We start from the raw sequence: 25373 nt of genomic DNA, 5'->3' as shown, positions 1-25373 counted from the left end.
CTGAGTTTTTGCGAGGCTTTTCCCTCACAGATTCTAATCAGAAACACGTTTCCCTGTGTCCCTCGGTCATTTATCTTCCTTCGAGAAATATCTCTTAGCCTTGGCCCGTTTTTGAATTAAGCTGTTTTGTTGTCTAGCTTGGAACTCTCCACACACACACACACAGAGCTGGAATTTGACATTCACCTGGGGACAAGCGTTTTATTTTTTTGTTTTGGGGCCACACCTGGCGTTGCTCAGGGATCACTCCTGGTGGGGCTCAGAGGACCCTATGGGTGCCTGGAATCAACCCTGCGTCAGCCACGTGCAAGGCAAACACCCTGCCCGCTACCTCTCAAGTCTCTGGGGAGAAGCATTTGAAAATTCTGTGTCCAGGAAGGTGCGGAAAGAGTTGGGGTACGGGCTCTGCATATGGACACCTGGTCTCAGCCCCTACACACTGAGGAGCATGGCTCTGAGCACTGCGTCAGGAGCTGCCCCCCAGCAGGGCAAGGCTCCAAAACCGATAAATAAATACATCTTTTTTTTTTGAAATGCAGGTTGAAGTGAGTCAAAACAAGGGCAGATCGGAATAGACATGAAAGTTGAACAGTGATATGGAAACCAGCTGACTTTCTGCGGTTTCTGGGTGAGACTGGAGGGCACTCGGAACCGGGATCATCTGCGGAAAAAGGAAGCGGAGAACATGTGCTTACGGTTATTAAAGTTACACCAGAGATACTCAGAAGGGCTTTTAGCCCAGTAGCCTGGGGGTGGCCGGGGTCAACCATACCCAAGAACCCAGGGCTTCAACCGGGGTTGTAGCCTGTTAGGGTTCAAGCAACCGGTTCCAGGGGAGGGGGGAGGGAGGTTGTCCTGCCTTTAGCGGGTCTCCAGCTGAGTCTGAAAACATTATTTAATGATGAAGCAACCTCAGGGGGTCGGGACCACAGTGCCTGTCCCACCCACCCGAGGGCATCTCGGGCGGCAGAGGGCTCTCCCCGAGTCCCCTTTGGCCCGGGATTATTTCAAATGTTGAAACACGAGGCCTAGTGGCCGCGGAAAACCAAATATTCAAGGCCGGTGGGCATCTGGGGGGAGAGGAGGCGCCTTCCCGTTTCCCGGGCCCGCGGGGGACAAGCCGGACACCGGGTGTCCGGAAGGGCGGTCCCCGCGCCTTCACCGCTCCACCTCTGATCCGGCTCCTAAGCGGAGCGAGACTAAAGGCTCAGTGCAGCCCATACGGGGGCTTCTGGGGGTACGCGCGGCCGGCGAGGACCCGAGGCCAGAGTTCGGGGGTCCCCCCAGGCCGGCGCGGCGCGGACCCGATATAGAGGAACGACGCGCACGCGCGCGCGCGCGCGCGCGGCCTGCTCGGCGGGGTTCCGGACTCGAACCCGCGGCCTCGACACCCCGCGAGCCGGGCCTGGACTCCGAGCCGGCGCTCCCGCGAGCCGCCGCGCGCCCCCATCCCGCGAGGCCCCAGCTTCCCACCCCGGGCGCGGCGTTAAAAATAGCCCCGGCGAGATCCAGGCAGCAGGAAGGAACGAATTTTTTTTTTTTCTAACGCGTAAAAAATGTTTTCCTTCTTGTAAGGAACACAACCGCGACAAGTCCCAACACATCGGGGCCCCCCTCCCCACGCACCCCGTCCCCGCCGCCTCTCCCGCAGGCGCGCGCACCCCTGCGGGGATCCGGGGTGCGCAGGTGCCCCCGGCGGCCGCCCCGCGCCTGACCCCGCCGAGGCCCCCCGCGGGAGGGATCGGGGTGGGGAGCCCGGGAGGAAGTTGGGGCGAAGCGGGGCCGGTCGGCGCCGCGCGAGCCGGGCCGGGGCCACCCCGGGGTGCCGCGCCAGGGCCCGCCGGGTCTCGCGTCCCCCCACGTGGCCGGCCGCCCGGGGCCCCACGTGGAAGGGGCGGAGGAGGAGGAAGGCGCGCCGGACCCCCCCAGTAGGGGGAAGGTCCGGGCAGCGGCCACCCCGCGACCCCCACCCCCCCAGCGCGTGGGATCCGGAGGTGCCCGGCGCGCCCGGGGCCCCGCGCCCACCCGGCGCGCCCGCGTGCACTTTCGCGGAGCCCCTAATCCCCCGAGAGAGCCGATTTGTAGCGCGGAGTATCTGGAGGGGGCGAGGCCGGCCCATGTGGGGTTGTGTCATTGGTTTGCAAGGAGAGACCCCGCCTTTGCCAAAAAAAAAAGGAAAAAGAAAAAAAAAAGAGAGCGAGGAGTGCGCGAGCGGCGACCCTCACCTCGCTCCCGCGCAGCCGGCGGCCACCGCGCCCGGGCCCGCGCCGCCACCGCCACCGCCACCGCCACCGCCGCGGCCGGCCCGGCCTTTCCCCCGCGCCCGGCGCCTCCTTCCCGGAGGAGAAAACAAATAAAGAAGAAGCGAATCGCCGGCGGGTGCGCGCGGCCCCCGGGACGCGCTCCCGCCCCGGGTCCAAGTTGCAGGCGGCGGCTCCGGGGGGTGAGCGCGGCGGCGGCGGGCGCGGGCCGGGGACCCCCGCGCGGGCGACCCCCTCCCCGGCGTGCGTGCGGGCGCGGGGCCGGCCCGGGCGGGAGGCTCGGGAGCCGGGTGGGCGGGGGAAGGGGGTGGGGTGGGTGGGGAAGTAGGAAGCGGCTCGGCGGCGCGGGGAGGAGGAGGAGGAGGAGGAGGAAGGGGAGGGGAGGGGAGGGGAGGCGCGGGGGGGGAGGGGCGGGGAGCTGGAGAGATTAAGTTTTTGTGCGTGTGTCCCCGGGTGCGCGTGTCATTTCCAGGGGGCCCGGGAGCGGCCCGACGCGCGGGGGACCCAGCCCGAGCCATGCCGCGCTGACGGGGGCGCCCCCCGCACCAACGCCGCCGCCGCCGCCGCCGCCGCCGGGTGGGGTGGGAGGGGCGGGAGCCGCCGCCGCCGCCGCCTCCCGGGTGGGCGCCCCGCGCCGTGGACGCCGGCGGCCCGGGCCGAGGTAAGGGGGCCCCCGGGGGAGGCGGGCTGGGGCGGCCGCGGGGCTCGGGGGGCCCGGGGGGCCCGGCGCCCGCGCCTCACTGCGCCACTCCGGGAGGAGGAGGAGGAGGAGGAGGAGGACGCGGAGGGCGAAGGACGCGGAGCCGCATCCGAGGACATCTTGGGTCTGCGCCCCCGGCCCCGGTGGCCGCCCGGTGCGGGTGCGGGTGGGGGAGGGGCGGGCCGGGGTGGGGGGTCCCCCGCGAGCCGCCCCCCGGGCGCCGATCGCGCCCGCCGGCCTCGCTCGGCGCTGGCGTTTGTGTTGTTGTGATGAGAGTTGATGAATGCGAAGTAGGCGGTCACCTTCCTTCCCATCGGGATTGGCAAAAAAAAAGAAGGGGAAAAAAAAAGCAGCCCCGAGCTTGGCGGCGGCGGCGGCGTCCGGAGGGCAGCGGCGGCGTCGCGGCGACGGTTCCCGAGCGCCCCGGCCCCTGCGCCCCGAGGCCGGTGGGTGCGCGCGCGGTGGCAGCCCGCGACCCCGGCCGAGCGCGCGGCGCGCCGCGGGGACAATACGGCCCGATCCCCCCGGGGACCCGCGTCCGAGCGCGCGGGGCGGGGGCCGCGGGGCGGGGCGGGGGTGGGGAGCCCCCCGGGGCGCGGCCCCCTCCCGCCGGGGACCCCGCGCGGCGCCCCGGGAGCGCCGCTGCCAGCCGAGCCGGGCGAGGAGCGAGCGGGCCCTTTTGTTGTGCGGCCGCGCATTGTTGGCTCGGCCGGGCAGCCCGGCCGCCGCCCGCGCCGCGCCGGGCCGGGCCCGCCAAAGTGGCCGCGGGGCGGGGAGCGGCGGGCGGCGGCCGGGCGGGCGGGCCGGGGCCGGGGCCGGGGCCGGGGCCGGGGCCGGACCGGGCGGGCATTTCCTCTGCCCGGCCGCGCTCCCGCGGGCACCGCTTCCTCCTCGCCCGCCCGCCCGCCCGCGCGTCGCCGGCCCCGTCCCCGCCCGCGCCGCACTTTTCGGGCGGGGCGAGCCCGTCGGAGAAAAGTTTGGCCCGAGGGGCGGGCGGGGGCGCCCCCCGGGGCGGCGGCGGGGGCCGGGCGGCCGCGGGGGCAGCGCCTTTTCTTCCTCCAGCCCCGCCAGGCCCCGCGGCCCGGGGCAAGTTGGGCGGCCGCGGCGCGCCGGGGGCCCGGGGCGCGCCGGGGCCGGGCGGCGGCGCGGGGGGCTTCCCCGCCCCCCCCCGCGTAGCCCCCCGATCACCCCCCGCGCGGGGGTCCCCGGAGCTCGGCGCGGACGGTGGCCGCGGCCGCCGCGACACGCTCCCGCCCCGCCGGGCGCGGACCGCGGGGTGCGCGCGCGCGCGCCAGGGCGCAGGGGGGTCCCCTCCTCGCCCCCCCACCCGCCCCCTCGCGCGCCCCCGAGCCCGCCGCGCCGCAGTGGTTGGCGCCGGGGGGTCCCCGCGTCGCGGCGCCCCGCGGGGCGGGAAGGAGGGACGGACGGAGGGAGGGAGGGAGCTCGCCCCGATTGCCCCCCGGGCTCCGCGGGCTCCCGGGCGGCCGCGCCGGCAGCGGCCTACGCGCCGGCGCCCGGGCTCCCCTCCCGCGATCGGGGGGCGCCCCTGCCCGCGTCGCGACCCCCCGGCGCGCGACGGGTGCGTTTCCATTGTACCGCCGGGCGATCGGGTTAAGTTCTTCGAGAGTCAGATGTGAGCGGCGGCGGCGGCGAGGGGAGACGAGAATTGGGTGCTATAAATATGCATCGGGAATTTAAAATGCTAAGTGCCTGATTTGCAATTCCGTTGGATATTCTAGAGACTGGTATATTTTTATCTGACACGGATAATTCGGAGGGGCCGTGTGTTTTGGTGAGTTCGGAAGAGTGATTCCGCCGCCCGACTTGGGCGAAATGTGTCAAACTCGGCGCCCTCTCTCCAGCGGCTTCCGTTGGGTGCTGGGGGTTCAGAGAGTGTTTCGGGTTTCCTCGTGTTCAGAACCTGTAACTGCAGATCTGCCTGACTGCCGAGTCGTAGTAGAACTCGTTAGTTTCCGTGTACTTTGGAGTTGGGATTTAAAAAAAAAAAATCAGTCTTTTATATCTTGAAGACTTGGGACTTTGCAGGATAATGCTTTCTTCCTATTTGATGTAACAGTACCTCTTGGAGCAGTTACAAAATGCGATTCCAAGTGCGAAGCAAACACTTTGAAAGCAAAGATTGAAGCAAGGTTTCTCTTTTTTTTTTTAAAAAAAAAAAAGTAACAGGGACTGTGTGTTAGGGTGGAAACGCTAACTATCCTTTTGTCTGGCCTCAGATCTCTGAACTGTTCTGACACTCCCCTATAAAATCCCTCACGCCCTTTTTATTGCCCCCGAAAGAAAAGGTAATGCGATGTGAGGTTTCAAGGAAAAAAAAAAAAGAAATCGGCATACTCTCCTCCTTGCAAAATCTGCTTAGAGATGCCATTGAGCTTGGGTGTTCGTGGTGGCCGTGCCGGCTTCTAATGAAACCAGTTTAATCGTTCACACTTGATCAGGTATAACAGGACGAGACAAAGGGCAGAGACATATTTCTGTTGCAGGGCGGGCTTCAGCGTTGGTTCAGTGTCCACTCCGGGTGTCCCCTCCCCCAGAACCAGGGTCTAGAGGGTTGAGGGCGAAAGGGGATTTATGGCACTGATTGGTTTTTCTGTGCCAGTGGGGTAGGGCCACCCCGGTCTGGCCCCGCGGATCGCATTTATTAGAGGAAAAAAAAATTTTTTTTTAATCTTGGGTTTTGGAGCTTATTCTGAACCCGAGGTGCTTTAGTTTAATCCTTTCTGCTCTCGGGGTGAGGGAGGGGGTTGGGTTTTCCTCCCCGCTTCTAATTGTACCTTAATAAGATGAGGGGGAGGGGTGTGGGATGGCTGAGCCTCAGAGCGAGCTGAGTTATTTATGACTTCATTTGGGATCTTTGAAACCGGCCCTTCAGTGGGGGCTGGGTGTTCTCCTGGGGTGAGGGGAGGCTCAATTACCTTTCCTTGACTGTGATTCAGAAGCTGCACAACCACCCCAACTCTTTGTTCCTGAAGTGTGTGTGTGTGTGTGTGTGTGTGTGTGTGTGTGTGTGTGTCCCCGTCCGTGCTAGGCACCAGGGGCTGCCCAACTGGCAAATTTATCTCTGACTTCAGCCCTGGCCTCTGAAAGAAATATTTGCAAAGTGTGGGTTTCTTTGAAGTTAGGAGAGTCGAAAAAGTTTGGCTGCCGAAGCAACCACCGCCAGCATTGTAAAAATACACCAGTGACATACTTTGTGAGATAATTTTGGCCTTTTAAGACTCCGGGCACACCTGTTCCTGTCGCTCCGGACGAGATTGCTTTCTCCAGCGTTGTTAATCCGGCCGTGTACACAAAGCTGAAACAGAAAAAGTTGCTACCTGTGTAATTATTAACGTGCCCACCAGTTACCCTTTCAGGGAATAATCAATAACTTTACTCTTCACTTAAAAAAAAAAAAACGCCAAACAGAAATCCCTATTCAGAAGTCTGGAAATCATTGCACGGAGAAATAGAAGCGAAACAAACAGGTACCGCCCCAGCAAGCAGACAAAACCCCCCGAACTCAGCCCACACCTTAGTGCTCTGAGCCTCTTCCCCACCAGGTGAATAAATGCTGAATAAAGAGAATAAGTGCTGAGCCGGCATCTCTGTGGATTCGAAAGGGATATTACTACGGGAGCTGGGCAAGATTTGGAAGCCCAGGAGGACCTCACTTGCGCGAAGGGCAGACACGGCCCAGCACCGGCGGGACATTGGCCAACAGTGCCCCCACTGTCCTGAGTCATTTTTGAAGGCCAAGTCACCCCACCCCCCACCCCCAAAGTCAGCCCCTGTAATGGCTGAGTGGGGGAAATTGAGAGTGGACCGTGGGAGAGTGTCTTCTTGAATTCATTGTCACTTCCCTAGAGGGGCTGTCTTCCCCGGGTGTGTTGTGGGACCTGGGACCCACTCACAAAACTCCCCGTGGGAATTGGGAAGGGAGGGAGCCCTGATCTGATCTGGCCACGTGTGTGAGTGTGTGTGTGTGTGTGTGTGTGTGTGTGTATGTGTGTGTCTGCATTGGGAAGGACGTTTCTTGGCGTTTGTTGGGGACAGCTCGGAAATATTTTCCCAGGCTATCCTCTGGGTCCCTTAAGAGAGGTGCAGGGTGTTTGGCTACGAACAGGGGTCGGCTTACCACGTGAACATAACAGAGGCGGTCTTGGGGTGCCTCTCTCCCCGCAGATTTCTGCAGGTCAGTAGCTAAGAAATGCTTGTCCATCTCGCCCTGCTGATACTCTGGGCAGGCCTGGGAGCGCGGGTCTGTTCCCAGGCTGACCGCCCAGCCCAGCCCAGCCCAGCCGGGCACTCTCCCTCCTCCCGCCTGGCGCCCTCATTACAGACACCCCTTGTCCCCCCCCACCCCCCTTAAAGTTTGCTGAGGCTTCTCCCCTCGCCCAGTCTTTTGAAGTTAATTTTTATTCAAGTCTGTGTTTGATGGAATATGTATCAAAGACTTTTGATAGGCTTTTTTTTTGGAAAGTTTTTTTTTTTAAATCCTATCTCTGGGTTAGGGAAATTATATTTAATAATTGCTGAAAACTTCAGGATCCTTTTTTTTTTTTGAGGTATTCAGTGCTTCTTTTGATCATGATTTAATGGCTAGTCTCCAGAAATCCTCAATGTGACTAATGATATTCACAAATTAATGTTTGGGCATAAACTGAAGTTTGCTTTTAGTTCTCATTATGAATGTCTAAAGCCTCACTTATGGGTGCACTGGGCATTCAGGACTTCGCCAGGGGAAAGAAAGGCTTTGCACATTGGGCAAAAGAGGGGAGGGGGGGGATTCACAAATGAATAGAGAATGTACAATGGGGAGAGAGAGCGAGGCCATTGTTCGGGTGGAATGTTGACAATGCCCGCCGAGGGGCAGTTTTTGCATTCATTCTTCTAGAAATTTCAGGAGCTGCAGACAGGCTGGGACCCAGAGTCACATTCATCAGTCTGCCTGGCCGGGAACTGAGCGTGGCCCTGCCCGCCCCTTCCCAGAGCTCATCCTTGCAGGTGGGCTTCCCGGAGGCCACGCGTGGGCTTTGTGTTGGTCACCTGCCCTTGCGTGGAAGGACTCTGGGGCCGGTATGAGGGTTCTGTGCTGGACGCAGGGAAGCTTGAGCTGTTCTTGTTGGGTTTGGTAGGGGGATCACCCTCCGGTGGTGCTCAGGGCTGACTCCTGGTGCCATGCTCAGGGCTTGGCGGATCATATGGGGTGCTGGGGGCTGAACCCCAGCCGGCCGCGTGCAGAGCAAGCGCCCCACCCACTGTACTGGGTCTCCGGCCCCTGGAACTGTTTTCACTCTCCAACTATGCTTTCAAGATCTGACAGGTCCCCGGTCTCAGAAAGTCAGGCCCCTGAGTGTCCCGGAAAGAGGGTGTGTGCAGGAAGCGGACGCCAGCCCTGGCTCCTGCCTCGGCGTCTCCTCGTCCACGTGGGCTGCTGGTACCCAAAGTGCAGTTAACCTTGGCCCTGGCTCGTCCTGATGGTCCTCGTCATTCTGGAACGCTCCGCCAGCCTCTTGTCTCCCCCCCAGGAGAAACTCCGCTGCACCGCCTGGGGACCCAGATTCTAAGTTGGCACCAGCTCAGCTCCAGTGTAGGCCCTCCTCTGCCCACTGGACCCCGTCCACCCCAGCCAGTGTGGGACCTATGCCCACGTGGGCCCCAGGAGGGGAGGCGGGGGCTGGTTCCCGTTTGATTTTAGCTGGCCGAGAACTTGGGGCACCCGGGGCTTTTGCCAGCTAGCTATCTCCTAGATGCTCTCTAAGGAAGTACTTGAGAAATGACACGCTTTAACTCTTTCCAGGATGGGGCTTCCAGGCCACAGTTGGAGTAGATGGGGTTGGCTTCTTACTCTGGGCTAAGAGATGCTTTTGGTTTTTATGGAGACGTCACTTCCGTTCTGAGGCATAATTGAGCTTTCCGTTTTTCCCAAGATGTAATGATGCTATTTGCAGGGTCCAGAATCAGAATCCAGCCTCTAGGCAGTTCTTAAAATCCTTCCCACTCATAAGATATTGAAAAGCCCCAAAACTGACCTCCCTCTCTTCCTTCTTCCTCCCTCCCTCCCTCCCTTCCTTCCTTCCTTCCTTCCTTCCATCCTTCCTGTTTTTTTGGGGGTCACACCGGCAGAGCTCCGTGCTTACTCCTGGCTCTGTGCTCAGCGATCACTCCTGGGGCACCCTAGCCGAACCCGGGTCAGCCACCAGCAAGGCAAGAGCCCGACCCGGCTGGACTCTTCTCTCTCCTCTCCTCGCCTTTCCTCCCTTCCAAAGCACTCCGGGGTCTGCTGCATTGGAGAAGTTATTTGACTTGCAAGAGTTAACCGGTTGGCTCTTTGGAAGTAGTGGCAGAATTTCTGGTTCCAGCCGCAGCTTGGGTTTATTTCAGCCCTGTCAGGCCTAGCCTAGGGCTTGTAAACTCCCTACCGAGCCCGGGGCCGGCCTGCAGTCTGGCCGCCGGCAATCTGTCCGGCTGCGGACAAACAAAACCTTCTTTGTGCGGTGCTGGACTTGCAGGAAGCGTCCCGGGAAGGAATCGCAGCCCCGGAGCTCAGAGGTCAAGTTTTCTGGCCTGCCCGGGCTTCTTTCCCAGGCCGGCCACTTGAAAGGCCTGCGGCGGCCGGACTCGGGAGAAACCCTTGATTGGGTGTCAATGGCCCGGGTGGGCCCTGGAAGTGGGACCATTGTCCGGGCCCAGGTGTGTGGGCGGGGCGGGGCGGGGCGGGGCGGCAGGTGAGATTCCTGGGGGGGGGGGGGGGCGCGCCCGGTGTCCCGCGGGTCCCCAGGCACCTTCCGGAGTGACGTCTCGGGCGCAGGTGGACGGGAAGAGCCCCGGAGGAGCCTCTGGCCCAGGTGGGTTGGGGCAGGGGTGTCGCCCGGCCGGGGCGGCCTGTGGCCCTCTCCCCCGGGTGGCTCCCGGCCCTGGCCCCGCAGGGGTGCCCGGGGGGTCTGGCCCCAGGGCTGGGCACCCGCTCGCACGCGCACGTAGGCGGCCCCCACCCCGGACCCCCGAGCACGGGGCCGGGGGGTCGCCCCCACACCGAGGCTGCACAGCCCCTGGCCGCGGGGTCCTTCCCGGGGGCGCAGGGTGGGACCCCTCCCCCATCACCCGGGGCGGGGACCCCAGGTGGCCCGGCTGGCCCCGCAGGCGACTTCCGGTCTGCGCGGGGCGGGCAGGGCTGGCAGCGCGGGGCCAGCGCGCTCTCCCTGGGCGGGGCGCTGCCCGCTGCCCGCCCGGCCCCTCCCCACCCCCCTCCGCCTGGCCCGGCCCTTTGACTTGTAAATCTGGGGCCAGGAAGAAGTCTCCGGGGGGCACCGGGCCGCCCCCCGCCCCCCTCGGGCCCAGTGCCAGGCCGGGCCGGGGCCTGAGACCTCCCCCACCCCCCAACCCCGTGGGGTGTGGTCTCTAGCGGGGTTCAGGGGCCTCTATTGCCCGGTCCTAGTTGCTCCCGGAACCTGCCAGGCTTGCGAGGAGGGGGTGGGGGTCGTCCCCAGAAGCGCCGGAGGCGGGGACACCACCCACCCAGCGCCTCCCAGCTGGTGCTCCCCGCCCCAGGGAAGGTGCTGGAAGGTGTTGGAGCGCCCAGACGCCCTCGGTGAGCTGTGCTCCGTGCCCTGGGCGAGGCCCAGTGTGCTGGGTGTTCTGCGTTTGATCTTGACAGCTCCGAGAGGTGATTGATGGCCTGGAGGAAGGGGGTGTGGCTGGCCCCTTGACCCGGCCCCCCCTCCCCGGGATTCGAACCAGGCGGCAGGGAGTGAGCTCAGGGCAGGGGCCCAGCACTCAGAGGGGCCTGCCCACCCAGTCCTGACGCAGTCTCCCCCCTGGAGCCCACCACGTGGTGGGGTACTGTGGCCAGTTGTACGGATTCCCTCCCGCCCTTTCTGGGGGTGTCTCCTCCTCCCGCTAGTGCCCAGTGGCGACTCTCCAGAGAGCAGTTGTCCTTCCGACCCACTGCCCTTTGGGGTTTAGTGGCCCGGGCTGTGGGTGGCCCCTGGGATCATGAGGAGTCCTGCCTGGGCTCTGCAGTGCTGCTTGGCAGTCCTGGGGGGCAATCAAGCGACTGGGGGTCACTCAGCTGCTTCCAGCTGTTGGCTGGGACTCAGGCACATCAGGGATGGATCCCACCCCAGCGACGGTGTGTACCCCCGCCTTTGCTCCCTGCCCTCTCCTCTGGGTCCCATGAGGCATGTGCCCACCCCCACACCTGGGGCCTGGGGGTGCTTCTTTTAAGAGCTCAGGTCCGCAAATGGGGGTTTGACTCGCTCCATACCAGCCCCTTCCGGGTTCCTGTCCCCAGCACCGTCGAGGGCCCAGAAGTGTCCCTTTATCGCCTGGAGGCTTCTCTCCATCTGGCCTCCTGTGCCCCGTGGACAGTGGGGAGGGTTCCTGTGTCCAGCCCAGGAGCCCCGGGATGTGGGGGGAGCACTTGGCGCCCCATGGGAGCGGCCCGATGCCCTGCCCCACCCCCAGAAGCCTCCACGGGCTGCCGGGTTTGAGTTGGCAGCGGTACCGCCAGGGGCATGGGGTGTGTCCTGCCCGCCCCGAGCAGCCCTGCCGGGTGAGGAACTCACCTGAGAGGCTGCCCAGGTGAAGCTGCTCCCGACCTTGGCTTCCTGTGGAGGGCACAAAGCCCTCCCGGTGGCGCTTTTCCTGAAAGACAGGCTTTCCTGTAATTATAGGATCCCCTTCCTGCCACCCTCCTCAGGAACACTCTTGTCCTTGCAAACACGTGGGCTCGGGGACTCCCTGAGTCCCGGTGGGGCTGGGGGGGGGCGTTGCTGTGCTCCAGGGCGGGGGGCACCCTTGGGAACCGCTGGGAACCGGGCAGCTGGAGTGTGCTCCAGCCCTGCGGCTTTCAGGCACCGCTGCGCGTGACTCAGCGGCCCAGCCGACGGCCAGGAGAGGGCAGCTGCAGGGGCCACATCCACCCCTCACACGGTCTGCGGGGGCGGGGAGGGGGCGCTTCTGCCCCGAGCGGGGGACGTGGCATCCATCAGAGCCCAGGAATGTTCTGGCGCTCTTGTTTTGTCAGCCTTGGCCGGCTGGCCGCAACATGCAGGTTTTTGATGGAGAGCCATTTCCTGAGAATCAGGACGTGTGGGTGGTCTCCGCCGCTGGGTGGACGGTGGAGGAGGTGTGTGCCCCGCCCAGGCAGGGCCGCAAGGCACCCCCAGAGCTTGGCAGGAGGCCCTCGCTCGAAGACTGGGGCTGCCCAGGTGCCACCTCGAGGCCTTGGGACCCGCTCAGGTTCTCCAAAGCCGCGTGTGTGTGTGTGTGTGTGTGTGTGTCCGTGTGTGTGTCCGTGTGTCTGTGCGGGCCTGGCGCCGGCCTGTGTTTATGCTCCCACTCTCTCCCAGGGGCCGTGGGCTTCCACTCCGGCCCGTGGGTTGTTCTCACACACGCATCCTCTCTCCCCATTTCTCCGCTAAGCCTAGGATTAAGGATGTGGCTTCACCTGTCAGGAGCCAGGAGACTGCAGAATTAAAGCTGGAATTCTGTCTGGATGCTGTCTTCCTGAGTGTTTAAGGAGGACTTGGCACGATCCTCATTTCTTCCTTCGAAAACGGCCAGGTGTGCCCCCCTCAGTGGGCAAAGGAAGTGGAGCTCGAAATTATTGGAGTGGGGGGTGGGGTGGGGGTTGTGTGTGTGTGTGTGTGTGTGTGTGTGTGTGTGTGTGTGATTATTTTTGCAAGTGTGCACACGTGTGAGTATTAGAACTGTGTGATCGTTGCAAGTGTGTATGTGCACCTGTGTGATTACTGGAACTGAGTCTGTGTGTGTGCCCGTGTGATTGCAGGTGTGTGAGCACGGGCCCGCGTGTGCATATGTGAGTATTGCAAGTGTCCGTACGTATATGGTTATTGAAACTGAGTGTGTGGACGTGTGTTATTATTGGAACTGTGTTGTGTGTGCACATGTGCACGATTATTGAAACCCAGTGTGTCTGTGGTCTCTTTGCGAGCTGGCGGTCTTTGAGTCTCGGCAGGCAGGGGAGTTAGGTTCTTACTGCCAGGCCTGGAAGTCAGAAGCACTCTGAGTTCAGCGAAGCCACTTGAAAAGCTTGTTGCAAGTACAGTAGAAACAGTTTCTAGAATGTTTCTCTAAGGGCCTTATTCTAGTTCCTTTCATCTCCTGGAGCAGGAGAGGGCGAGGACCCTTCCCCGGCCTTGGAAGGGTTAGGTGGGATGGTGTGGAGTGTCTTAGCAGGCTCCGGGGCCAGCCTCCTACAGAGCGTGTGCCCAGCCCCTAGAGCTGTTGGCCGTGGTCACCCCCCCACCCCCCTCCCCGCCCCATTCCCCCATGGCGGGGGCCGTAGCTGGGCGTTTTTCTAACCTGGCATGACTTGGCACCAGGCTCCGATGCAAACGCTTCCCTCTGGCTGTGGTGGCATCCCTCCTGCGGGCTGATGCCGTGGGCGGGTTCCCTTGGCAACGAGCTGGAGACGCACCCAGGCCGGAGGAGAGGGCCGTGCCCTCCTGGAGCCCAGCTGGGCAGCACTAGGCGGATGGGGCAGGCTGTTGGCAGAGCGTAGCGAGGGAGGGAACAGAACGGCTCGAGTGAGCACCTTCCTGGGGGGTCCCACTTGGGAGTGGAGAGCAGGCCCGCGGGCAGAGAGGCCGACGCCGGGAGTCTGTTCCCTGCAGCGGGAGAGAGAACGGGAGCTGGGCTTGCCCACGTGGGACAGAGGGGCCTGGCGTGGACAGCCGACAGCGCTGTCCCGGGGGTGTCGGGGTAAGGGTTCTGGAAGGGACAGTGACCCAAGCGAGGAACACTGTCCCTTGCACAGAGGCTGGGGAATGGTAGGTTCGAATCCTGGGCCCCGAGATGTTTACTTTTTCACTTTTAGGCAGAAAACAGGCCTTCACAGAGGAGAGTGGGTGGGGAGGGGTCCCTGGAGACTGAGGGGGACCCTCTGCGCCCGGCAGCCTTTGCTGGGGGCGCGGGGGGGTGACACAGAGTTCCATCCCCGGCTCAGCACCCCGTTTACAGAGGCATAGGCAGGGGGAGTCTGAGGATGGCGTTGGGAAGGAGGTGCCAGGGCTGCCCATACCCACGCCGGCTTTGTGGACACGGTGCTTTGTAGTGTTGGTCCTCCTGGCCAGTGGGGGATGCTTGGGCCTTGGATGAGGGGGCCTGGTCCAGGGGCTCTGGAAGTGGCACCTGGGTGGGTGTTGATGTGGGCCCTGTTGTTCCTGCTCTGGCCTGAGCAGGGCTGGACTGGGAGCAGGCTATTTGGAACCGGTCCCTCCAGGGGACAGACCATTGCCTGTGGCCTGGCGAGCAGAACGGGCTGGCTGTGTCATGGTCCAGGAGTTTCCTTGGGCTCAGGACACGCCATGGAAAACCCTCCAGAAGTGAGATAGCACCGTCCTCCCGTTGTTCATTGATTTGCTCCAGCGGACCCAGTTAACGCCTCCATTGTGAGACTTTGTTGTTACTGTGTTTGGCATATCGAGTACGTCACGGGGAGCTTGCCAGGCTCTGCCGTGCGGGCGAGATACTCTCGGGAGCTTGCCGGGCTCTCCGAGAGGGGTGGAGGAATTGAACCTGGCTCGGCCAGGCCGGCAGCGTGCAAGGCAAACGCCCTACCGCTGTGCTAAATAAACGCTTCGAGAAGTGAGATGACCCTTGGAAATGGCCTCGGAGGGACGGGGGCGCTCTTACCCGCTTCCCACCGTCGTGGACTGGGCAGGTCCATGGGCTGGGGTCGCCGTGGTCCAGCTCCTGTGCTGCCGTCACTGCCGCCGGGGCTCAGTGCCGTGGAGAGAGGATGCCCGCCTCACTGCTGCTTTGGGCACAGGGAAGGGTGGACACAGGCCCTTTGCAGCTGTCCTGCCCGGAGGGGCCTGAGCCAGCCCCACGCAGCCCTAACGCCACCCTGGAGAGAGCTTTGCCGGGGAGGGTGGTTGTGGGCCTGGTGGTTTCCACACGACTGCCCTCTGTGGTCCCCGGGGAGGGCCCGGAGCCTCTGTGGTTTGAGAGGGAGCAGGGGCTTCCCCGGTGCCCCCTGTGCGGGCGTCAGTCCGGGGAGGGAGCACTGTCCTGTTGGAGCAGTTTCCAGAGGCGCTGGAACACTTGTTTTTTTGTTTGTTTGTTTTGGGGTCACACCCGGCGATGCATGGGGGTACCTCCTGGCTCTGCACTCAGGAATTACTCCTGTCAGTGCTCGGGGGGGGGGGCCATGTGGGAAGCCGGGGATCGAACCCGGGTCGACTGCATGCAAGGCCAACATCCTCCCCGCTGTGCTCTGGTCCCCCGGCGACACCGGTGTTTTTCTAGATCATCTTGTTTCTTCAGGCCACATGCCGAGGCTGGGGGTGGAGTCCTGGGTTTGGTGGCTTACGAGGCAGGAGATTCCTCTGTGCTCTCACTAGCCCCCATCTGTTGTTCTAGAAATTTCCTCCTGTGGTTCTTCCAGCAGCCGGCCCGCCCAGCCCCGACCACCAGCACCAGATTGGTGGTTTAAAATCCGGCCATTCCCCAGTCCTCACACCCATACCCGTGGCATTATTTATTAGTAAACGTCTTGACACAAATAACTGTTAGAAGGTCCTGGACAGCTTGTTGCTTTGGAAGTTTTGTGGGTTCACGGGGCCACCCCAGACTCCTTGGATGCCCGGGTGTTCCTGGGGACAGGAGGGGTATGTCCAGGGTGCCTGCTGTCCCCTGCGTTCAGACTGACCCTCGCGTGATCCCTGGTCACTGATCCTTGAGGGGAGGCTGGGCCGTGTGGCCAGGGAGGAATTGTTTTGCCAAGGGATGCTTTAGGCCATGCCACGGGACCCTGCGTATCTGTTGACGCGTCCGAGACCTGCTGCCCGCCTGTGAGTCCACCCCCTGCCAGTGGCCGCCGGGTGCCTCTGATCCATCACGGGGCCAGCAGGATGGGCAGGCAGAGGGACTGCACAGCCCAGCGGTCCCCTCCTCACGCAGGCCGGCTTGACCTTCACTCCTGCGCATGCCCCTGGGTGTCTAGGGACAGCCCTGTCGGGGACCAGACTGGGACCCCGGGAGGGGCTTCTGCTGGGTGAGAGGGGGACTCTGCCCGGTTCTTCCCCCACGCCAGGGTGCGGCTCGCAGCGGGGAGGGGAGAGGAGAGACCCAGCCGTGCCCGGCGCGTGGCAGCCCGGCGGGTTGCTGGTGAACTTGGATGGCCCTGCGTGCTGTCCTCACAGGACTGACCCTTCCTGGCAGCTGTCAGAGCGTTGCGGCCACCACCTTAACCCTTACCTGGCTGCGTGGCACAGGGCCTCGAAGTGGGCGTCTCTGGCGCCCTAGAGGTTTCGGGGCAGGGGAAGGACATTGAGGGGGTGGGCGAGGGGCTGCTTTCGGGCAGAGTCAAGGGGGGACTCTGACTCTGGTGTTGGTGAGGGCGTGTTTCTTTCCACACAGCCGGTTTCGTGGGGATTAAGTACGAAACACAACGGGTGCGGGGTGGAGATGCGTCTGTCTGGGAGAGTGTCATGCAGGACGAGGGGACCTGTTTTGGGCACACGGCACACCCGTGGACACAGTTTGGGGTTACTGGCGGAGTGTTTCCCCCGAGCTACTTAGGAAAGCTGTAATTGGGGAGACCCGGTGAGAACAGCTGGGGAATGTTGGACGTGCGGGGTTCAGGACGCTCCACGGCGTGACGGTGCTGTGGAGAGGCAGGCAGGGGGGGTGGTATCCTCTGGGTGAGCCCCGACTGCTGCTTGGTGGGGGGAGGCGCCCCTGAGCTCAGTTGAGCAGCCGGAGATAGACAGAGGGCTCCCTGAGACCCAGGTGGGGGGCCGTGCTGGGCAGAGGGGCTCTCCTCCTGGAAGCACGGCCCTTCCCAAACACCTCTGTGTGGTCACAGCAGTTTGGGCTGTCTCTGCTCTGTGCTGAGGGGTCACTTCTGGAGGTGCTGAGCTCAGGTTGTGCCTGGGTGGGTGGGGTATGGGGCCGGCACCTTGACCCCTGTCCTGTCCACCTGCCTTCTTGCGGGGACTGTCGAAGGGGCTGCGGTCTTGCCCACCTTGGAGCGCCCCCCCTGCCTTCAGTGGCTTGGTGGCCGTTCTGTGGGCTGGAGCATCTCGGGTCACTCCCCCTGGGCCCCCCCCCCCCGGGACACCATCAGCTGTCTCCTGCCCCCGCCCCCCACTCTTGGGTCCCGCCAACATCTTGGAGGGGGCCTTGGGACAGGTCTTTCGGGGACTCCCGCCCCCTCCTCTGCGGCGGGGGGTGGCTTTTCTAAGTGCTGCTGGGGCTTTGGGGTCCCTCACTCGGGCACCTCCCGCCAGTCTTCCTGAAGTTTGAGGCCAGCCAGTTTGGCCTCTGCCTGTGGCCAGGGAGGCTGGTTTGTGGGAAGCCTGAGGGTCAGGGCGGCAGGTGGGACCCACACAGGCCTGCCTGCTACTGTCAGAGGCACCCCAGAGACACCCCTGGGAGAGCAGCCGCGGAGGCCAGGCCGGACCCCTGCTCATGTGCTGGGGCGTTGGGCGCTGTCCACTTTCGACACCGCCGTGACTCGGGGCCTCCCTAGCTGTTCCCGGGACGCTCGGGACTGTTCTGATGTTTTCTCAGCCTACTGGGCTGGGTGGTGGGTGGTTCAGGGGTCAGTGCTGGAGTCCTTAAGGCCACGCTGGGATGGGCTGCTGGGGTCACAATCTAGGGAGTGCTCTGGGGACCCGGTGGTGTTGGAAGTTGAACCAAGTCCAAACCTGCATGGCCAGGACCCTTTGTAGTTTGTTTTTAGGATTTCGGGGCCACGCTGGGCGGTGCTCCGGGATCACTCTTGGCTCTGCCAGGCTCAGGGACACTCCTGGTGGGCTCAGGGACCCTCTGGGATGCAAGGCCAGTGCCTTCCCACTATGCTGTCACTCTGGCCTCCTCTGTAAAATTCTCAGTGACTCAGTCTGGGCCTTTTAAGGTACCAGCCGTGTAGAGGGGGGCGGGGGGAGCAGTGGGGTTCTGTACACTCGGGGGCCCGGGGGAGCTGCTGGCAGAGCCTGTCCGGCCTGCTGGGGCTCTGGCGGGGGCACCCAGGGATGTGCTGGGGCCTCCGAGGCCCACCTGGCTCTCCTCAGGTCTGGTGTGCTGGACTCTCTGTCCCTGGCCCCAGGCCTGGAACTATTTTAATCATCGCAGTGAAATCTCTGTTTTCAGTTTTTCCGATTGTTGTTAGAAAAGCCTTTCAAGTTGGTGGTCCCCCCCTCACCAGCCTCAAGTCACTCCAAACACTCCTCCCTCACTGAGGGGGTGAGAATCCATGACGCCGAGTGTCTCATGAGGAGTGTGCTTGTGTGTGTGTGCATCCATGTTTACATGTGTTTTCAAAACCTGGTACCTGTGCCCGTAGGTGCCACCTGCCCGTGGTCCCTGAGGTTCCCTTCCGAGCATCCTCTGCCCTTTGCAGTGGTCAGTGGTCATCTGTGACCTGCCCTGCAGGGATAGAGGCTTGCAGCCTCTGGGGGGGCTTCCAGGAGGAGGGGCTGAGCCCAAGGATGGGACCACGTGCCCCTGAGGCTCCAGGAGCCAGTGGGGTGAGTGTTGGTGTTCGTGTCCAATACAGGTTCCCCTGGGGACCCCATGGGGGGGGGGGGTTCTGCACTCTAGAGCACAGCACAGATGCCTTGTCCCTCGGTGGTCAGCCCTGCAGGGGAAGGGAGGGTAGATTGGCAAATGGCCCTTTCAGAGACCCGTCCAGCCACCTGAGCCTTCGTGCAGGAATGTTCCGAGAGCTTCTGTTCTGGTGGTGGGGCAAGAAGGCCCCAGAATGTGCCAGGAGGCAAGTGGATCTCCATATCCTGTGTTGAGTGGGCCAGGGAGGGCCCAGTGGGATGGCCTTGTCTCTCCGTGAGGGAGGCCCTGGGTTTGACCTTGACTCCCAGATGTGCCTGCGGTCGTGATGGGTATGTGGGGCCCAGGAGGTGCCACGGGCCCGTTACAGGCAAAACCGAAACCAAAGCCTCTGACCCAGGGGCGCCTGCTGGCGTCTGCTGGACGCTTCCAGGACCCATGTCTGGTGTGGACAGGGCATCGCAGCTCGGGCCCTCAGCAGGCCCTGTGGGTACCCCCGCCCGGGAGTCCTGGCTCGGGAGCCCACGGCCGGCCGTGGCCGGAGGCTGAGCCTCTGTGGAAGCTGCGTTTCCTTTGCACGGGGACAGTGGCTCGCCCGGCTGGTTTCTCTTTAACCTTTTGGCTTGGGGACCTGTTCCCTCTGGTTATGGTAATTATCCTTCCCTGATATGTAAATTGATTACAGCAGCTCTTTCAAGTCTAGCACATTTGATTATCCACCAGGCTCCTTCTGCCTCTTATTGGAACTTATTTTTAGCTCAGTCCTTGAAGCCTCAGTGTGAGACCGTCCATCTTCTGCTTCTGAGCCGCCGAAGGTCGTCGCTAATCAATCCCATCCAGTGGCGTGGCGGCCGTGAGCGTCCCTTCCACGCAGGGACCTGGCCAGGACCACCCGCCCCACTGGGGCCCAGTGGCCCGCCCCTGAACCCACTTCCTGGCCTGGGGGGGAGCTGGACCTGGTTCTGAAAGGCACTTTGCTGGTGCCCCCAGGAGGTGTGACGGCCACGTCCCTGCACGTCCCTGCCCGGGAACCCCGTCCTTGACCTGAGTGAGCTCTGTGACCCGGGAAGAACCACAGCTGTTTGGGGGAGCGGAGGGGGCTGCCTGGGACGAGCCCTCGTCCGCTCCTTGGGGGTTTCGTCTGCATCTGAGTCTTGTCTGCTGGGCCTGGCTGGACTCCCGGATGTTGTCTGAGCCCTTCCCCTCCCCCCACACACACACCCCGATAAGAATAACAACGTTTTTTGGTGCTTGATGGGGTTTGTTTGCTTGGAGATCTGTACAAACGCAGGAAGGAAAAAGACTGTGGCCGGCAGGGTGAGTGCCAGGGCCTGGCAGGGTTGGGCGCGGCTTCTGCTGCCGGCCGGCCTCCCTCCCAGGGCGGAATTCCCTGCGGCCTTTAGGAGGCTTCCCAGGGGGAGGCCTTTCCAAGTAAGGCCAGCCGAGAAGCGCCTGCTCCGGTCCGCGGTTCTGAGCCCGGCCCATGTAAGGGTGAGGACGGAGGGAGCCGGCCCGCTCACGCCCAGCCCGGTGTGGTTCTGGAATCCCGAAGGCATCTCTGGAAGGCGTGTTTTTTTTTTTTTTCTGTTTTATTTTTGGCTCAGACACATCGTGCGTGTCAGAGATAAAGTCTGACCCCTGTTAGTGTGGGCGCTGCCCGCCGTCCCTGCGCAGAACGGGCTAGCGCGGGGGTGGGCGTGGGCAAGAGGGCGTTGGGTGCCCGGCCTGGGGCCCGGGAGAGGCTGCCTGCCCCCCCGAGCGGGATGATGCCTCTGATCGACTCACGGTGGTCCTCTTGGCTTTCTCCTCGCTCCCTGTTATTTGGGGGGGGGGGCATTCCGAAGGCCCCAAACCTGCCAGTGCGGTGCCTGGGTAGGAGTGGGGGTGGAGGGTGGCTCCTGCAGCCCCCACCTACCCTCCTCTGCATCTCAGGCCCCAGGGACTTGACCTGGGATTTCCTGGGGCCTTATGCCCACTAAGTTTTGGGAGATTCTGAGGGCAGGACCCCCCCCTCCCCCGAAGTCAAGGCTCGTCGTCTTTGCTCACTGCTCCATGGGGGGTGGGGAAGGTTCTGGAAGGCATGGGCAGTCCTGCTCTCCGCTTAAGCCCTGGGCGTTGGAGAACAGCCTTCAGCTGCCCCTCAAAACAGCCGACCCACTGGGTGGGCGGAGGGGTGGGGGATGGGCGCGGGGCCTCTGACCCCAGAGCTCCGGTCTTCGTCTTTCCACTGCAGCCGTGGGGTTGGCTGGACCCCGGCTCTGGGTTCAGGTTCACTCATGGTGGGGTTCAGGGGACAGTATGCGATGCCGGGGGTCGAACCCGGCGTGCCAGGCCAGCGCCCACCCCACCGTCCTATGGCCCCGGCCCCGCCCCCTTGGTGGCTGCCCTCAGCTCACCTCTCCCTGCCTCACCTGGGCTCACCTGGGCAGCTTTGCCGAAGGGCCTGCACCTCCGGGTTCCCCGTCGGTGGTTGTGGACGGCACCTGCCCTGGTGGGTTTAAATGTCAGATGGTTCAAATGTGCGGCCGCAGCAGCAGCCCGGCCTGTCCACCTCGCCCTCCCAGGGCCAGTGGAGCCTCTGCACCCCGCTGCTGGCCCGAGAAGCTTCCTGGACACCATCCCCCAGCGCTTGATCTGCTCCTGCCTGGCCAGAGGGAAGGTGGGACGGAGCTGGTGTCTGGGGTCCCCCAGCCGGGCCCTGCTCACTGCGGGGGCGGGGGGAGGCTCTTGGCCCCCCCCATGATGGGGTGGGGGCCTCACAGGCGTGACACTGCCTCTCTGTGCAGCCTCTGCCTTCCAGTTCGTGGGCCAAGCGAGGTCATGGGGACCCATCCCCGGGAGGGGGCAGCCAGTAACTGCGAAGCCTGTCCGTCGTGGGAGGGAGGGTGCTCCCGGCTCCCTCGAGCTGCCGTGGGATCTTCAGGTTCTGTGAAGCACAAACGGGCCTGTCCGGGGGTCCTTGGCAGCCTCTCTCACCTTTCCTGGCCCGCCCCCAGCCTCCCCTGGAGCGCGGCAGGCCGGCCTGTGGCAGGGACACGGGGAGGGTCCTTGGGCCCGGGCTGGGCAGGGCAGCTCCCTGCCAGGTGCGCCCAGTTCTGCTCGTCCTGCCCAGGGCTAGGGAATCCTGGCTCTGGGCCTTGCTCCTCCTCAGCTTGATCCTGGCCGAGGGGTGTCCGTGTGTGTGTGGGATGGAGGCGTGCTCACCCGACGGTGCTCAGGGATCACTCCTGGCGTTCAGGGCCGGAGATTGAGCTCGGGTCTGCCACGTGCGTGGCAAGCGCCCTGCCCGCTGTGCTATTTCTCTGTCTCCCCACCGAGTCGAGTCTGTTTTGGTTTTCTGTTCTCGGAGTCCCGCCTGCTGGGGGACCCTGGGGCCCCTTGCCTGAGTGATTCCCACCCTCCTGGGCAGCACTTACTGCGGGGTGTTGGGGTGTGGCCGGGCACTCCGACTCCTTCCCCAGCCACCTCCTGAAGGTGTTTGTTTCCCTTGGCTGTTTCCCTGGCGACAGGGCCTTTCCCAGTGAGGCCTCAGCCCTGCCTTGGGTGGGAACCGAGGGCTCGCACCCTGTTCGGATGGCCATCGGGCGAGGGGCCAAGGGAGTGGGGCAGGCGGGGCCCCTCAGTGCTAGCTGGGACATGGCTGGTGTAGACCACCTGAGACCGGCCTCAGGCCTGTGGGTGGGCGAGCGGGCCCTGGGTGTGTCCTCTGCCCCCAGACCCTTCCCAGGGCAGCCCTGCCCTGCCCTGCCCTGCCCTGCCAGCTCTCAGGCCAGGTAGAGACGATGGCGCCTGGCCCTGTGCAAGAGGAGGGCTGAGCTCAGCGCTGTGGGTGGGGGCTGGCGGGGGTTCGGGGGGCTCTCCCAGGTGGTGCCCGGAGAGCCCTGGGACCCTGAGCAGCTGGCTGGCCGGGTGGACGTTTGCTCTCAGGCCAGGTAGAGACGATGGCGTCTGGCCCTGTGCAAGAGGAGGGCTGAGCTCAGCGCTGTGGGTGGGGGCTGGCGGGGGGTCGGGGGGCTCTCCCAGGTGGTGCCCGGAGAGCCCTGGGACCCTGAGCAGCTGGCTGGCCGGGTGGACGTTTGCTGGGAATGTCCCGGCCCCCAGGGGTGGCCTGGGCTATACTCCATGTCTGTACCCACTCGGGGGCTCGGAGCCTCTCGGCCACAGCTGTGATGCTTGGGGTGTGTGTGTGTGTGTGTGTGTGTGTGTGTGTGTGTTTGCACGTGTGTGCATGTAGTTCCCTGGCGTGTCCACCTTTGCAGGCACTGACCCTCCCCTCCCATTCTACACGTCTTCCTGCAGCCCAGATGCCCCTCGTCAGGTGGAGGCTGGTAGTTTGAGGGTCTGGGGGTCCCCCCCCCACCCTCTGCACTGCCACGCATGCAGCCAGGCTTCAGGGGAGGGGGGCCCAGTTCTGCACCCGGGTGGTACCCAGTGTCCACGGCTCCTCCCAGGGGCCGGCGTTGCTGAGCGTCCGCTCGCCCCATACCATTAAGATTTTCAGCGTGTTTGCTGATTTGTGTTTATTGAAACGAAATTCATTAGGATGATGTGAAAATAGCGCCCAACTGTTTACCACAGCGAGCGCTTGGTTTGGAGGTTTCAGTGCATCGTCTGTTCTCACTTGAATGTCGCGGAATTTGTGGGGAAAGTGTTATGCAGATGAAAACCCGTATTTGAGAGGAGGATTTTTTTTTTCTTCTTCCTTGATTCAAATGCGTTTCTGAGGGTATTAGAGTCCAGGCGTTTGTCGTGGGAAGCAAGCGGTGTTTGGGGAGGAAGGTGGGAATGCCGCTTGGTGCGGGGAGGTGGGGGTCCCAGCTCAGAGGTGTCCAGGTGCCGTCCGGCCGCCGGGTGCCCCAACTCTGCCCCTGGGCATCCCAGCTCCTCTCTGTGGAAGGCGCTTCCCGATCATTCCCTCGAATGAGCGCCCGATGGCGTTGGTTGTCAGCGAAGCGTTTCTGCTGCCTCTTCCTGGGGCGTGCCAGGCTACCTGCAGGCTTCTGCTCTTCTTGGTGGTCTGTGCGGAAACCCCGATCTCCCGGGTCCGAGGCTGGAGGGCCGTGGAGGCGTGCGCGCTTCAGACTCTGAGGTGTGTGTTTCCACCCAAGGGACTGCCATTCTGCTCCTAGTGACCTTTGAAAGTCTAGCTGTAAGCAGACTTCGGGTGTTTTGGGGTGTCACATGGAGGGGCGTGTCACACGTTCCTCAGAGGGGCCCCAGCTGCTAAACTCGGGGCTCCCCCAAGCTGAGCCCCCGCATGGAACAAGGGCTCCGTCTGCTTCCTCTGGGCTCTGCTCGTCTCCTTGGCTCCATGGCTTTGGGGATTGGGGGCCACACCCGGCTCTGCCTGGAGATGCCAGAACCCAGCTGGGCCGCCTTAACCCCTGTGCTGTCCCGCCAGGCCCCCAGCCCCGCCTTTAATGCCACCGACTTTCAAATTGGCAACAGAAGGTCGGTGGATTCCTTTGTCAGACGTGGGTCTGGGTTAGAGTCACCCAGGGTGACCAGAGACTGCCCGGCTGCTTGCAGAGGGGGCGGGGAGAAAGTGAGCGGTCAGAGCAGCTCTTCCGAGGGGACGGGCGGTACCTGCAGGAGGCCCGGAAGGTTCTCGGCCAGTGGACACGGCACAGAGGTGGTTCTGCGCGTTCTAGGACTTTCTGTTTTGCGCTTGAATTTTGGGCCTCGCGGGCAGTGCCCAGGAGCTCCGGGAGCCCTTCTGGGCCGGTCGCCAGGCTGGGCTCCAGGGTGCAAGGCGTGTCCCTGCCCTGGGCGCCCACTTTGCGTTTGCCATTGTGCTGAGGTGTGCGCGGGGGAGTGGCCGGACTCCGAGCCCCGTCACGAGGTTCTTGGCGTTCGGAGAGTGACTTGCGTTCCTTGCACTGAGGAAGGTCATTGGGCCACACCTGGGGGTGCTCTGGGCGCTAACTATAACCGCCCCCTCTGGCCTCCAGCTCTGGGGGCAGACAGATACTCGCTCACCTGCGTGCGTGGGCCTGAGTGTAGCACGCTGTGCACGTGTGTGGTGTGTCTTGTTGGTGCATTTCCCCACGACCGTTTTCCTGCTGCCCTGTGACATCACTTCCTGTGGGGGAGCATCTCCCCGCCTGTGAAGGGGACTCGCCATATCCAGCAGTGGCTTAGTTAGGGTGGGCGTGCCTGGCGGTGCAGGGGTCCCGCACGTCGCCAGCCCTCACTCTCGGGCCGCTTGGTGTCTCTGGACACTTGTCCCCGTGTCTCTGGTCCCTGGGGTCAGCGCGGGGAGTGGAGTCTGCCCGGACAGTGCCTTTTGCAGGGCAGGGGAAATCCCTGCCGCCAGTCAGGGGGCGGTGGCGCTCACCCTCACCCTCACCCTCACCCAGTACTGGGCTCTGCCTGAGGCGGGCACCCTCCCAGGGGCTAAAGCAGAACCATAGGTCACTCATCCATCTCTTGGCCTCCTGGATGTTGAACTAGCGGGTTTTTCCTGGCTGTGTGTGTGTGTGTGTGTGCGCACGCGCGGGTGTGCATATGCATTCAGTGAGCTGAGTTTGGGGTACACACTGCGAGGGCAGCAGGGAAGGAAGGCGAGGAACGTGACCGCACAAGAGCCTGTGGGGAGCTGGGGGGCGCCTGTGACCTGGTGGGTGTCTCCCGTGGGATCCGAGGGAAGCCCCCGGCGGAGTGAGGCCGGGCGGGCCGTGGGGCCTGTCCTCGGGGGGGAGGTGGACGCTGTCCCTTCGGGCCGTGGCCAGGACTGCCTGAGCATGAGGACAGGTGTCCCCTCCCGGTCACTCTCCTTCCAGCCCTCTCTGTAGTGTCCCACAGCCTCGGCCCGTGGTGGTGTTGGGACCCAGGATCCGGGCTGTGGCTTCTGCCCTGGAGCCGTCCCG

At 63.5% G+C, this 25373-nt stretch overlaps 1 protein-coding gene across 1 annotated transcript in view; it reads left to right on the top strand.

Annotated features, from left to right (window-relative positions):
* The first annotated feature begins 2799 nt into the window (after positions 1-2799).
* Positions 2800-25373, top strand: part of CTBP2 (C-terminal binding protein 2) — a 71382-nt gene continuing 48808 nt past the window's right edge. Inside the window, exon 1 of the mRNA XM_056106663.1 lies at positions 2800-2922. The gene's annotated coding sequence lies outside the window, so the exon portion shown is untranslated. The remainder of the gene's footprint in view (positions 2923-25373) is intronic.

The sequence above is a fragment of the Sorex fumeus genome, unplaced genomic scaffold, assembly GCF_029834395.1.
Source record: "Sorex fumeus unplaced genomic scaffold, SorFum_2.1 ptg000142l, whole genome shotgun sequence".
Lineage (NCBI taxonomy): Eukaryota > Metazoa > Chordata > Mammalia > Eulipotyphla > Soricidae > Sorex > Sorex fumeus.
This window is presented reverse-complemented; position numbering and strand designations above follow the sequence as displayed.